A 15,388-nucleotide genomic window follows, 5' to 3' on the forward strand; every position below is an offset into this window, starting at 1 on the left:
AGTTTCAGTCTAAGCCTTTTCATTTCACTTCTGCTGGGATATGTTATTGGGTTTATTTTGCACTCCCCTTATCAGACATCTCCATTGGCATGTGGAGATGCATTGGCACATGCTTCTTTTGTGCAAAACTCCATTGAGTGATGCATATACTGAATATATACACATAAAAATGCATATATTTTCTGAATTCAGCAAGTTCAGCTGCAAAACTAGCACCTATTTATTGTTTTAGAAACACTCAAAAAACAAAATCACAACCCCATCCTAGTTTAAGAGATTACATTCTCCACTTCTTTCTTTCAGACAAATTAAGGTGTCACTGATGTACAGCTCATGTTGAAAAGCTGAAGAGATTAAAAGAAGCCAGCACTCACAGTCCCATAAGGCAGATTTCATTCTTTAAATGTGACAAAACTAATGTTGTCAGCTTCAGCTTTATATATCCTACTGAGGCAACTCATGATTCACTATGGCTCATCAAACTTTAAGTACTTGGGCAAATTCTGAATCCACAGAAGAGAATATGTTGAGCTTGTGAACAGCATCTGTGTACTGGAGACTAAAACCAGTGGTTAATATATAAGCAACCTGCTGATAACTGTAAAAAGAAGTATGTTTTCTTTGCTGATGAGGCTGGGCAAGTTTCTTGGCATGTGTGCCCTGTATTTTAGAAGTTTCATTGACATGGCCTCAGTTGCTCAACAGCAGAGACTTGTGATAGGTTGCTAGAAGTACTTGTTGGTTACCTCAGTGTTCACCAGAAAGCAGATGATGATTGCAGCTCTCCTGCCACTCCCCCTCACACTCCCCTTGGTACACTCCCTTGAAGGCTCAAATGGCAGGCCTGCCTTATACAACTGGAGATCAAGTCCTGCCAGAACATTTTTCCTACTGCTATGGAAAAGCAATAATTCATTTCTGACCCTGCATAGCTAAGATCTCTAAAGAAAATAAACCCCAAACTGCTGGAAAGAAAAATTGTCATCCAGTGTTCATGTAAATACACTTTTAAATCTTCATAACTTTTAAAAATAATTATTTACAGAGATGTGGTTCACCACTTTTCTGTGATTTGATTTTTTTTGTTGTTGTTCAGTCTAATGAAATGCAATGGTTTTTTATTTATTAACACAGATTAAAAATACATCTTAGCTTTTATTTTTTTCCTTAGCAAACTTTTTCCCCTCTCTGTTTGTATTTGAAAAGATTAAAGAACAATCTGTCCCACATAATAAAAGCCCTTATTTATCTAGTGGCTAAATCTATTCCAGGCAGCCAAAACGTGAAGCTTCTGTTCTGCTAGTAACTCTGTCATGACCTGATGGGTATTAACCTGTTTGCAAGGAAGAATGCCTTCATTTTTATGGTATCTGCATTCCTCACAGAATCACTATGAATAACATTGCCAGGAACTAGGTAGAGAATATAACCAGCCAGCAGAGCTCACAAGGACATTAAAGGCACCACTAAGAACTTTTCTTCTGATATAATTTTCATGAAAACGTTATTAATGGAATTAATGCATCTACCACCTTAACTAGGTATTCATGACCTAAATTTTCTTTTATAAGGTGTGATACATTTGTTAGGAATATTGTGTGGATTACAGGAATTTTTGTTTTCCTCTCTATTTTTCCTCTTTGCCACCCTGCCTCTCTGCTTTTTTTTTTTTTTTTTTTTTTTTTTTTTTTTTTGCCTTCTAGCATAATATATTAATGACCTATACCTCTGGGCTAATAGCTTATATTCTCCTATACACATTACTGACAATCAGTATCACAGACTGGATTTAAAGACATGTCACACTCCAAAAATAGGGATAGTTGTTTAAAAGTCATCAGGTCTTGCAATTCTATGCTATTTATCTTCAAAGCCTTCTTTTCAGAGCCTCACTTAGATCAAGATACATGTTTTGCAGGTTTTTCTTCACAATGCAAGAGGAGATTTTCTACCAAACCTATACTCAAAATGCTTAAGAAAGCATTTTGATTTATTATGGGATTGTAGAATTGCTAGTACTGATGTCTGTTAACATGGTACAAATCTCAAATTCACACAAATATCAGTGAAGCAGCTTGAAATTCAGAGAAAAAGAGAATCATAGAATGGCTTATGTTGGAAGGGACCTTAGAGATCATCTACTTCTCTGCCATGGGCAGGAACACCTCTCACCTTGACAAGGTTGCTCAAAGCCTCATCCAACCTGGCCTTGAACACATCCAGGGAGGGGGCATCCACAGCTTTTCTGGGCAATCTGTTCCAGAGTCTCACCACCCTCATACTGGAGAACTTCTTCCTAAGATGCAGTTTCAACCTATTCTTCACTTTAAAACCATTTACCCTTGTCCTATTGCTCAACACTCCTGCAAAAAGTCCCTTTCCAGCCTTCCTGTGGGCTCCCTTCAGGTATTGGAAGGCAGCTATAAGTTCTCCCTGGAGTCTTATCTTCTCCAGGCTGAACAAACCCAGTGCCTTCAGCCTATCCTAGTAGCCAAGGTGCTTCAGTCCCCGGATCATCTTTTTGGCCCACCTCTAGACTCATTCCAACAGATCTGTGTCCTTCTTATGGTGAGAACACCAGAACTAGATGCAGTATTTGAGGTGGGGTCTCACAAGAGCAGAGTAGAGGAGGAGAATCACCTCTCTCGTTCTGCTGGCCACGCTCCTCTTGATGCACCCTAGGGTATGGTTGGCCGCCAGAGCTGCGTGAGTGCACTACCAGCTCATGTTGGGCTTCTCACCAATCAACACCCACAAGTCCTCTTCAGGCCTTCTTTCAGCCCACTCTGTACCCAGCTTGTCACTGGGGCTGGGATTGGCCCAACCTAGATGCAGGACTTTGCACTTTGACTTGTTGAACCTCATGCAGTTTGCACTGGCCCATTTCTCAAGCCTGCTAAGGTCCCTCTGGATGGCATCCCTTTCCTCACTGCACCACACAGCTTGGTGTCATTGGCAAACTTGTTGAGTGTGCACTCAGTGCCACTGTCCATGTTGCTGACAGATACTAAACAGCACTGGACCCAAAACAGAGCCCTGAGGAACTTCATTTGTCACTGGTCTCCACCTGGACATGGAGCCTTTGATCACAGCTCTTTGATTGCAACCTTCTAGCCAGCTCCTTGTCAACACAAGATCCATTAAGACCGTATTTCTCCATTTTAGAGATGAGGATGCAATGTGTGACAGTGTCAAATGCCTTGGACAAGTCCACGTAGATGTCAGTTGCTCTTCCTGTATCTACCAGAGCTGTAACTGTCACAGAAGGCCACCAAATTCATCAGGCATGATTTGCCCTCAGTGAAGCCAGGTTAAAGATGGAATTTGATCTACTTTTTAAAGGAGCTTTACAATGTCCTGGTGTCCACAAAGACAACAGAAGTATTTTTGAGTATTTTCATACAGCAGCCCAGGCAGTCTCTAACAGTGTAGTGATGGCAGCAGGGATCTCATTCACCTGGACTATTTCTTGTCTGGTTACCTGTTGCCTTGGAGATATGGAGCTTGTTGCTGACTCCAAACATGCCCAGGAAGCTTTGGTAAATAAACAAAAAATTCTCAGGCAGGTTTGTAGTCAGCACTGGACTTCATGACTCTGTTAGCTCCTGATTTAGCTGGTTTAAAGCTGGGCTGTGATCACATTTGAAAGCTGCAGTTGTAAGCTGCAGGTGCACAACTGACTGTAGGTTACATGTATTTCCTGTACCATACAGTAGTATGTACTAAACATTTGAATCAAAACTGATGCACTTACAAGTGGCTAGAGATAAACTGAAGGTTGACAGTCTGAGTTTGAGCCTCCCAAAATGTTCCAAAAGCAGGCACTTTACCTTGGCTGCACTGTCAGCAGGAAAGGAATTCTCACTGAAGAAAAGGAAAGATGTGGCCATCCAGGAGTACCAAACTTCCCAGAAATGCTTCCTGAGGTTTGTGACACTGCTGCTTTTTATAAAAGCACTTTTGGATCTGTAAACATTTCAAAGCCATCACAGTGACTGACAGAGCAGGGAAAGACATTTCTGCTGTTAACAGAGCAACATGGTATAATTAGGGCTGAGATGGTATATGGCTATTTCTCCTGTTTTAAGTGGTGGCATTTCAAAACCCCATTAATACTAGATGTAAATATATTCACATTTTGCAGGCAGGAAGGAAATGTCTTCCTTGCAGAGGAAGACATGCAAATACACACAGCAGCTTCAGGTGGAAATTTCACAGAAGAAAAGCTATTTAGTCTAATAGCTGAAACCTACATTATTAAGTATTAATTTTTTAACTGTAAGGAACATTGGCTTATTCTGTGGGAAGAACTACATTTAAGGGATAGAAGATGACACTTAAATTAAAAAAATAAAACAGAAGGGAATATATTAATTCTATAAGTCTTCCACAAAAAAAGAGGTAGAGATCTATAGGTTCTGAAAATGACCCAGACCTTCATAGGGTTTGCCTGCATCCTTGACAGAACATGGCATTTGTTTCTCTAGGAAATTATGTGGGTTGATTTGAAACACTGTAAGGCTGATCTAAGATCTTTATGGAAACATGGTAGCTTTATTTTTTGTGAAATGTAAGCTAAGCTATCTTGAACTGAGGATAGTTGGTAATGACATGTGATCTCCGGTCATTTTCAAATATTGTGAAGCAAATTTGAGGATCTGTTCATAGAAATTTACATAAGACTTTACCCCAGAAGTGAAATTTTGGTTGTATGTGATACACTGATAGCATGAAGTTTGTGAATCATGACTAATAAAATGTTGGAAAGTTGTGATGTAAGCAGAAGACTTAGGTTTAAAGATGTCACATAAAAGCTCAAAGACAATGAAGATGTTTTTTCACAAGTCAGTTGCATCATTAGTTCTGATGTTCCTGGAACAACCTCTGTTTTCTTAAAGCATATAGTAGGGATGTTTATATATGTATTTCTATATACACATGAGCCCCATGTATGGTGATAAGTTATCACAGAGAAGAGATGAGCAGATCCTCAGCAAACATTTTTAAAAGTATTCCCAATGATTTGATATATACAGATTACAATGTTGAAAGGAGGGAGAAAGTGATGATGATTGTAAAATTTATTCTGGTTATTCTTAACATTAGTTATTCTTAGCATTAGCTATTCTTAGATTAAGACTATTCTTAACCCTAAAATGAGGTTTTTTTAAGATATCTGGCTCAGGCGAATGTTTTGAATTAGGCTGAAGGAGAGGGAGACACAAAAACTCTCCAACCTGTGAGCAGATGGAGCTCCAGGTCCCAGGCATCTCAAACAAACATGACAAGGCTTGTAGGAAGAGGTAATTTATTAAGCTGATTGCCAGCACCAGCATGGAAAGAAGCAGCATCATACGTGTGACAGTCTGGTGCTATATCCTAGCCTGTGGCTCTTTTTGCTGATCTCTGACAGTCTCGCTTATGATGCATCCCCAAATCAGCTTCCGAAGTGCTCTCCACTAGTAAAGCAGCAGCAGCTCCTTCCCCTTCCTTCCCACTGTTCCCTGGAGCTTAGCCATGAAATCCCACATGGAGCTGCACGTGATGACCCACCCCGGCACACGCTCCTGGAAGATGCCCTGGAAAATACATCCGGCAGGCAGTCCCCTCCTGCCTCCTAACCCAAGGCCGGGGAAGGCATCCACCCACACGCTCACCCCTCTAAAACCCTGTGGAAAGTTCTTTCTGAGAGCAGGACATGAACCCCCCCTCCCGCAGGTGCTGTTCACACGCAGATTTTCAAAGCACTCGGGGGCAAACCTAGGTTACAAAACCCCGTAAGGATGGTTTGGGTTGGAAGGGACCTTAAAATCACCTATTTCCAACACCCCTGCATCAGAAATGGGAGAGAGTCGCGGGTGGGACTTCCACGGTAGCTCCTCGGCCGTCAGGAGGAGCAGGGGATTCCGGAACTGCGGGGGGAGTCTGTGACGCCCCTGAGGTGGGCACGGCCGCAGCTTCCCTTTCCCGAGCACACGGCGGGAAACACGGGTGGAACCCTCAAGCAGACCCTCACCTCCCCATTGTGCCACTGTGCGGATCAGCTGAGGGGGGGCGGCCTGGCTCCTGAGGAGGGCGGGAAGGGCCGAGGCGGGGCGGGGTGAAGTGATCCGGCCCCGCACGTGTGGGGAGGGCGGGCATGGGGGTTGCTGGGGGCAGCGGAGCCTCGGATTTCGCGTCCGGGAGGGACCCGCAGCTGCCTCCACACCTCTGTGCAGCCCGGTCCGCCGCGGGGAGTCGTGTCCCAACCCCGTAAGTGAGGCCCTTCTCCCCCCTTTCCCTTCCTCGGGGCCGGGTGGGCGAAGGGCTGAGGGAAGAGCCGCTAGCGGGGACTCCCGCCTGGCTCGGACGTGGGGACGAGGGATCCCACGTCCTCCTCCCCAGATGGGAGGACCAAGTGTGCTGCAGGGGCTCTGACTCCCGGCCCGAGGGGGGCTCTGAGGAGATACAGGCGACTTGCGCGGGGAGGGAGGAGGACGAGGGCTGTTCTGCTGCCTTTTTAAGTCCGCCGTGGGAGAATCGGCGTTGCCTTTTCCCCGCTGTTCCTCCCTGCTTGCCGTCCCCGGCAGCGCTCGGCGGCGGCGGGCAGGGGCACGAGTGGGTGCCGGGCAGAAGGGGAGAGGTGCACCTGTGGGTGTGGGGCCTTATTTGCTGCTAGTCCTGGGGTAGCATCTGCTGCTGCTGTGAAAGTTGGGACGTGTGGAAGGGTGAAAGTGTTTTCCCTCGGTTTCCAACGAGGTCGGTGAAGCGCTGAGTTTCCCTTCAGGTGCTGCTGCCCGTGAGGGTTTTTCCCGGGTCACAGCGCGAAGCCCCCTCCGATCTTCAGTGCGTTTTGGGAAGCTGGGGAAAGTCACTCTTCAGTGCAGAGCACGATGTGAGGGCGAGTCCCTAAATGTTGTAAAGCAAGTTTAGGGAATGTAAGATTCTTCCCTTCTGCCAACTTTGCGTGTTTAAATATAGAAATGTGTTTGAAGTAATGTCATCCAACGTGTAATACTACTAGTAGCTGGAGAAAGCTACTTCAATAAAGTAATACTTGAAATTTAACATATCTAGAGCAGCATTCTTGCTGCAAATTTCTTGATTTTAAAATCAAAATTCTTGATTTTAAAGTAGTGGTTATCACTTGTAATTTGTGATCCCTTTGGATCTGATCCATGTCTTGCATCTGGGTCAACTTCATTTAGAAGGCTGAACTAAATAGTTCTGGGGGAGGAGAGGGTTATACGCTCACTGACAGTGAGTGTAGTTTCTGCTGATCGCCTTGCTGGTGCTTAGCACATCATTCCAGGAAAAAGTAACTTACCTGTGAAAGGGATAGAAGTTTCCTGAAGTTTGCCCAAGCTGTGAAAGGAACTCCTTCAAGCCCATTCTTTGCTTAAAGTATACTAATATTTACCATGTTTTTGTGTCAAAAGCTTTAAAACACATTTATCTTTGTATTCTTCCTAATTAAAACAAACAAAAATACATCTGGAGGCATTAATGTTTCAGAGGTGAGGAATGTAAGGTAAGGGATCATGGCATACAGAGCTTGTATATATTGAAACAAACTGATGGTAGTTTATTTATGCCAGAAAGACAAAATAAATTCTCTGAAAAGTTCATGTAGACACTGTGCAGATTCAGTACAGAGTGGATCTTGGGTTAGAATTTGGATTACACAGTGCAGAAAATGGAGTTCTGGTTTGTGTTACCTAATAACATTAAAACATTCACAGCAAAAATAGGCATAAGGCCTTTAAAATAACTAACTTGTTGTCATTGACATCTTTAGTGTACTATGTAGTCAGACAGAAAAGGACATGGTGCCTGCCCAACTCCTGTAAGTGATGTCCCTTGCTACTGTTGACTCTGAAGCTTCCCCTGATCACAGTGTTCTTCTAAACACCACAGGGCTCTGATACAAATTGGGATGGAAATTAAACAACTCCACAGAGACATCAGTAATCGTAAGGATACCTTTCCAAATGTATGAATGCCATACATTTTTAGTCATTTGCTATGTGATAGAGAGTATCCATTTTTATCATAAACATATATCCATGGACTAGAGCATTCTTCTGTTTAACTGATGTTACTAAAATAGAACTTTTGATTCTTCAGATTTGGATCAAGATTGGCACTTTGTGGAGTTTTAATGCAACTAAGTTTTGATCCCAGATCTCAGTAGGTGTGCATGCATAAATGGTCTCACCAAGATTCTTGACATAAAAATACTTGATAAGAGGCATGAATATGTAGCTACCTTTTACACTCTCACGGATTAAATTAAAAGCAGTTTCAACTTTGTTAATAAATAAATGTATTTAGCTTATTTTCAACCTATCTGCATATAAATCTATTTTCCTTTTAAGCTTGAGGTTCTAGCTAGTGAGGTATTTGAGAATGATAATCAATTTGTAGTCAGTATGTTATTGATGCCATTTATTAGCTTCTTTTTGGGGATATGTGCTATATCAATATATTAGCATATAGTGAGTATAGGAAGACAAGTACGATAAAAGAATAATAATATAAAGCTTTTTAAAAACTTATTTTCATTTTCTAAATGTGTTTGACAACAATGTATTTTGAAGAAGGAGACTTCTGTTTATAAATCAGTGGTTGCAGATGGCTGTTATAGTGACTAAAACCAGGCAGAACTCCTGGGTAAGTATGTTGGATACAAGGATTAAGCAAGGTAGAATTCCTCTAAGTGGAGTAAATTGCAAAAAAACTATGTATCTTAAGTGAAAAGATGTGAAACTTAATTTCATGAGAGTAAGGACCAAAAATGGGTCAGAGATTAATTCTGCATCTGTAGGAAAAGAAGACACGTGAGCTTAAGTCAATGTGATATTTAGCTTGTGTGAAAATGCACATTGCTTCTACCTTTCAGCTTCATGCACTGCAGAGTAACTGAAAAAAATTGTGACATGTTCATTGCAAAATGAAATGTATTGAGATGTGCTGTGAAGATTTAGTTCCTTCTTTTGTGCCTTAGCAGTTTTTCTTAATTTTGCAATGGGCTTTATCTTTAAGACAGAGATGAACGAAAGAGAAAGCCTGCAAATGATCAAAAAAGAGCTTAAGCTAGATCTCATTCCCATGTTGTTATAGAGATTGTAAGATCTCTCTGTAAAGTTTTCTCAGCTTTACAATCCAGCTTTTGATCATCTTTGCCTGTATTGGCCCTCTAGGTAATTTGACTTCTGTATATCATGATACAGGTATCACATGGCAAAGAAAAAACCCACAACAGAACAAGGCATGTCTTCCTGGTTTGCTTGCTGTCCTGTTTTTAATTAGAATTCTCCCCAGTTCTTAGGATGATGTACTTCAGGGTGGAATCCTTTAGGGGAACTTTTTTAACACAGGCAATATCAGTTCGGTTGTTAAAATATAGCATGCACTGTATGCTCTCAGTCCTGCCTTTCATGTATGGATCTTTGTTGGTCCTGGAACAAGCAATAATGGAATATAGCCAAAGATGCAGAAAACAGTTAGCAATGCCATTTGTATGCATATTTGTGATTTTAATGGAGAACTTAATGTATTCACCTTAGCTTTTTTAGGTAGTAAGACATTAAAAATTACTTTGCATTCTCCTGAAACTATTAAAAAGTTTCTACAAATACTTGGGATCATGTTTCTGAATCTAAAAGTTTTCATGTATCTGCAAGTGCCTGGCTTCATTATGTCTTTTCTTTTTTTCACATTGCCTTTGATCCTTCAGTGTCACCATACAATTCTGATCCTTCATCTCATTTGCATTGCCTGTTTGGGGTAAGAATTATCCTCATTCCACTGGTTTAGTACGTAAAGAATTTAATATTGATAAGCCAAGTGACTTATTGATAAGTCATTTTGATAAGTTTAATATTGATAAGTCAAGGTTTTTTGGAACCAAACAGTTGAGTTTGCAGGAAATGATGACGTGTTGTCCGCTCTGCTGGGAAAAGCATTTGTGTAAGAGATCTGCCCCTACAACTCCAGTGAGAGTTATTTAGGTTACTAGTAAATCGGCTTCTGGGATTCCTGAGTTTAGTCATTGCTGACACTCATCCAAGATCTGGAATGATGTCTTGCCTGATCTCAAAGTTGTATTTTATGTGAGTGAACATACTCCAAGGGGAAGATCATTTCGAAATGCACTGAATGTTGTGTCTTCACAGATCCCTGCATAGGATTGCATTTGTTGTGGAATGAGAGATTTCTGAATGTATGTAGGATACTGATGGGGAAATATATTGCATATGCTTGACCATAGAATTAACAGTTAGCTCAGGACATCTTGTTTTATACAGCTGGAGAAGAAATTCACCATTACCTTTAATAAACATTCTACTTGCAAGATAATTCCTGAAGATCTCTTAATGTCAAGATATGAGCTGCAGCATATACATATTTACATATTAATATCTGTTAGTTTCATCAGTCTCACTTGACCATGAACCGCTGCAGAAATGAAGGTGGGCAAGGTTGTGACAGCCTAAAAATCTGATAGCCTAATGGCTGGTGTTGGATCTGTGCTTATTGAGTGTAACTAGAGGAGAGTTGCTATTAAAATAGCATACATAGACAATTGTCATATTTGTGCTTTATTTACTGTGGCCACTAAGATTCTGTCTGAGACTGCATTAAATCCCATAAAAGAGTGGTGGTTGTGTATGTGCACACACACATATGCACCCTCAACATATATTACAAAGAACCAAGTATTGAACTAGAGTAGGATATTAGTTTGGTTAAACATAATGACAGAGACCCTCACAAAGCAAGCATACTTCCATGCACATACTGTAAAGTTAATAGAATCCTGAAGGAAGACCAACCCTCCCAAAATGTAGCCTGAACAGCAGTCTGGAGTTTGATGGCACCCTGAGAAGATGGCAAAAGCAATTGTGCTTATTTGACTTTGTTTGTGCTGTAGCATGTGCATTGTGGTTATGGAAGAAATAATAATTGAAATGGAATTTGGAAGTGATTATTTATTGTCCCTGGTTTCCTTAGATTGAAAAAACATATCCATATTAGTTAAGGAAAATGTAACATTTGGATATCATGAAATTATCTGATTACTCCCATGAGGACCTGAATTTATTCCTCTGCACTGTTTTGAGTGATTTGGTGCACTATGAATTTTATTCTGCTCTTGAATGTTTTCGGACCATCATGCAGCTGAGAGAAAGCAATGTGATGTGACTTGCCATGAAATACTTCCAGCACTGTGAATTAGATTAAAAAGCTTGTGGATATGTAGAATTACCAGGAGTGTGTGATTCTTTTCAAAGTAACTAGTTCAGTGTGCCTCTTAGAAGCAATAGTTTAGATGAATAGGCAGTATTTTTGATCCTTGTAATGGCAGTCTTACTTAGTTTAGTGTTTGAAGTTTAAAGTAAGCATCTGAGTGCAGTCACTAGCAGAATTTAATTACACTGTTCTACTGTAAGGATTCAAAGAAAGTGAGAATTTTTAAGGGCAGTACTGCAGAACTGTGTGAAACATCAGTTTGGTTGTGTGGATATGGAAGGTCAGCAAAAATTCTTACCCATTTTACAGTTTTGGTGTTGGTTTTCCACAACAATATGTTAAAAAAAACTTTGTACGAGTTACATGTATGAATTGCTTGCTAAGCTGTGCCTACCACCTTTCTTTACACATACTCAGGAAGGGGCCTTGAGGTTAGTGATAAAGAGGATCCTTCTGCAGATGTAATGATGTTTCCTTCTATGTGAAGAGGGAAGTCTTCAACTGGGGGTGTCCCTCAGGTGTCCTGTTTGTAGACAGAAAGTGTAGAAAGATTCATTACAACTGTGAATACTTTGTGCAAAAAAATATTATTCAGTAAGGCATCAGTATGTACTAAATAAATTACTATGTTAACAAACTAATAAGAGAAGAATGGCACTTACCTAGAACTAGATGAATAAAAAGATCCAGTATAAAATTAATTTATATGAATTACCAAGAAGTACACAGGGCTTGATTAGAAATACTGTGAAATGTTCTACTATAGTATTCACTACCAGATGGAAAATTCTAGAGACGTTAAAAATATTACTACTTAAAATATCTATGAGGAAACTTCACTATTGTATCTAATATCCCTGCTTTGGGTTTTCACTGTTTTAAGGTGATGTGTTAGCTTAAGTCTGTGCCCCATCCTGAATTTGACCACATATGCATAAAGATTAAAATATCCTTTCAGGTTACTTCATAAAGTACTTTGACTCCTAAGGAAGCCAAATGGGTGACTTGCTCTTCCTTGTATCCTCACAGTGCTGTCTTTCCCATTTCCCAGCTTATTTTTGAGTGCAGTAGAGACTGCTATGCTTCATGTTTACATCATTTTGTGTGGCATAACTTGATGTCCTGCAGAGATTTGTGCTGATGTAGATAAACAGTGCCTACAGCCTCATACCCTTATCATTATGGAGCTAAAAACATCTTCAGACTTGAGGATCTGAAGTATTTTTGCCAAGGTCCATACTGCCTTCTCCCAGTATTTGTATTTTCTGCCTTCTTGTCCGGAGCCAAATGGATTGTTGTTGTTTTCCATTTATGTAAAAGATCTAAATACCTGGAAGGAAAAAAAAGAATCAATATTTTTATTGTTTTCCAATACCCAAATGCTTGGAACCAAATCTAGCAAATCTAATCAGACTTTTCTCATGGTCTAAAAAAACATGTGGGATCTCAGCACATTAATCTTATTATTTACCACTTACATGGCAAAAAGGGATATTCTGAGTTTCTCTGTGGTAGTTCTTCTGCAGCAGCAGTGCCTGAAGGTGAGAACTGGAAGCAATGGAGATTCACGTGGTGTTTGTTCCTGAGAGCTGGAACTGGAGCAAGTGAATATGAATACCTTGTTTAAGGCTTGTGATAGTACTTGGATCACCTGAGAACTTCAGGTTTTCAGTCGTATTTTGCATGAATTTGTATTTTTGCATAAAACTTGAATTATGAACCGTATCAGATCTGCATTGTTCTCTGGCTTGCATCAAAACTAAACACGAGATGAAAGTAAAACATTCAGTGCTGTCTTGCTTACATATTCTCAGAACATTAAGAAGAACACCACATATTGTGGTGTTAAGTTTTACTCTTGCTGACTTGCTAGAAGAAATTTTCTTGATATTTAACCAAGTAAGTTACAACAGTCCCACAGTGGACACTAGATTTTTTAGCTATTCATAAATATTTTTTTCCATATGGGAAGTGTGTGACATCACCATCAATGTGTTCTCTGCTTCTTCCTTTGGCAAGTATATTTTATTATCTTTTTCAATTAAAAGTAGTACGGTGTTAGAGTGAGATACTGATTGTCTGTTGAACACCAACAATAACAGTAATGATAATTTTATTTTTCTGAAGTGTGTGACAGTCACATCAGAGCTTGAGTTCATGGGTGTTTTAGGCCAAGAGCACCATGAAGACTAATTTGTGATGTTCCACTGCCCTCCCTAAACACACACGTACCCCGCAAAAACATGCATTTGGATTTTAGAACTTAGTTTTATTGTTGTGCTGCCAACTGCAATATGATTTTCATATGCAACTTGCCTATAAAGTTTGCTTTTATTGGTTTCTGCACCTCTGTTTAGTTTCCCCTTCTCTATTCTGAATGTCCAACCTCTGAAATGATATAATCTCTCAGTGGGAATTATATCAACCAGCTATTACTGATACTGCTTTAGATTTATAAACCAATGAGAAGTTTTCAGGAGTTAAAAAATAGATGTTCATATGTGATTTGGAGAAACCTTTATTATTCAATGACAAATTTTATCCTGGTGCTAGAGTCTACAACAAAACCATCACCTGGTAACAAGTTATCATTTGCTAAGACCTGTTCTGGTAGCATTTCTATCTTAAAGAGCAGGGTATTCACCATCTGATTTTTGCATGGTAGAGAGAGAAAAAACTGAGAGGGGAAAAAATAGTCCTCTAACATACTTTCCCTAAGTGAAGGAAATCTGTTCTAATTGTTTCAACATTTATTCCTTAGTGAGACAGTGCTTCTTGGTATCCAGTCCAGAATAGTTTGCAGTCTCCCATGCAATGTCCAGCTATTAGAAATACTTTATTAGACCATCTTAATTTATTACATGCTTGTGCCTTATTCTGAGGCAACTAGTTTCAACATCAGACTTAATAATCCCCTTTTGTATTTCTATTTTTCCTAGATAACAACTTTTATGAACTGTCCTGCAATTTTGTAGTACTCGTAAGGCCTTCCGAGGTGTTTAATTGCCTATATAGTCCACTTCATTAGTGGTCTAAGCAAATAATTTTGGATTTGTATTAAGTAAGAGGGTTGGGGTTTTTCATTTCATTTATTTTGTTTGTTTTGGGGGTTTGTTTTCCCATTTGACTGTTTTTCTGTCCTGTGTGGTAACAGATGGGTTGCACTTAGTTCAATGAACCAGATGCAAAAAGAGCAGAATTTGCAGTAAAATACTGTTGATGTTGCATTTTTATCCACACACAATGAATCAAGTCAGCTTTCGGATTATGTGAATGTTTGCACCATTTCATTGTAACTAATTAAAATGTACCCACTACACTGTGCAGCACGCAGCTTTCCTCGGCTGGGTGGGCTCATAGGGGTGGTTCATGCCTTTCCTTCTGAAGCTGTGTCAGCAGAAGCAGCTCCTGAGTTGTGCTTCAGGATGTTATCTCCTGTTCCTGCTTCAGTAACCATGTGCACAGCTGTTTGTGCTACTGTGCAATGAACTGGATTGGGAAACCAGCTCTTTTTTTCCTTAGGATACTTCTGATTAAGGATCAGTTGCTTGTTCCAGTCTATCACATGGCCACACACATGGATGTTTATAGATGGCAAAAAGGCAGAAGAAATAGAGAATGATGTGAATGTTGCTCATACTGTTCCCTGGAGGGACAGCATGGGGTTGGAAGTGGTGTCTGGAAAGAAGCCTGGAAGTGTAAGCAAAGAAGCTCACTTTTTGTACTTAGTTTTCTGCCATATTCAGGGAAATAGGACTGGAAACACAGAGCATGGCATCTGGGATACATGACACTGAACTTCTCCACCTCACTGGATGAGACTGTAAATCCTTTAAAACAGATCATCAGATTCAAAAGGAAAATCAGTAGTTGGTTGAGCATCTGCTTTCTAGGGATACAAGCTTGTGGCTGCTGTGCATAGAATCTTCTTTGACGACAAACAAATCCCTCGAAAAATTCACCTGAAGATTGGAGGAAGACCTGAAATAGTGGTATATAGCAATTCACAGGTTTATTCACAGCCCTACTTCTGTGAAGTATCAGTTTCATAAATAACTAGCATGGCTGCTGGCCTGAAAGTGGCGAATGTTTCATTTCTCTTAGGAAATTTAGCAGACAGGATTTCAGGAACAACAAAAAAAATCTACAAAAT

At 40.2% G+C, this 15,388-nt stretch overlaps 1 protein-coding gene across 5 annotated transcripts in view; it reads left to right on the plus strand.

Annotated features, from left to right (window-relative positions):
- Positions 1-6,116: 6,116 nt before the first annotated feature.
- SLC7A2 (solute carrier family 7 member 2) overlaps positions 6,117-15,388 on the plus strand; it is a 43,135-nt gene continuing 33,863 nt past the window's right edge. For 2 of the 5 annotated variants that reach the window (XM_030449606.1, XM_030449608.1), the window contains exon 1: positions 6,169-6,252. The gene's annotated coding sequence lies outside the window, so the exon portion shown is untranslated. Of the gene's footprint in view, positions 6,253-7,896; positions 7,953-9,718; positions 9,769-15,388 lie in introns of all 5 variants that reach the window. The other 3 variants (XM_030449610.1, XM_030449607.1, XM_008491840.2) reach the window with 3 other exon arrangements.

Source organism: Calypte anna, chromosome 4A, assembly GCF_003957555.1.
Source record: "Calypte anna isolate BGI_N300 chromosome 4A, bCalAnn1_v1.p, whole genome shotgun sequence".
NCBI lineage: Eukaryota > Metazoa > Chordata > Aves > Apodiformes > Trochilidae > Calypte > Calypte anna.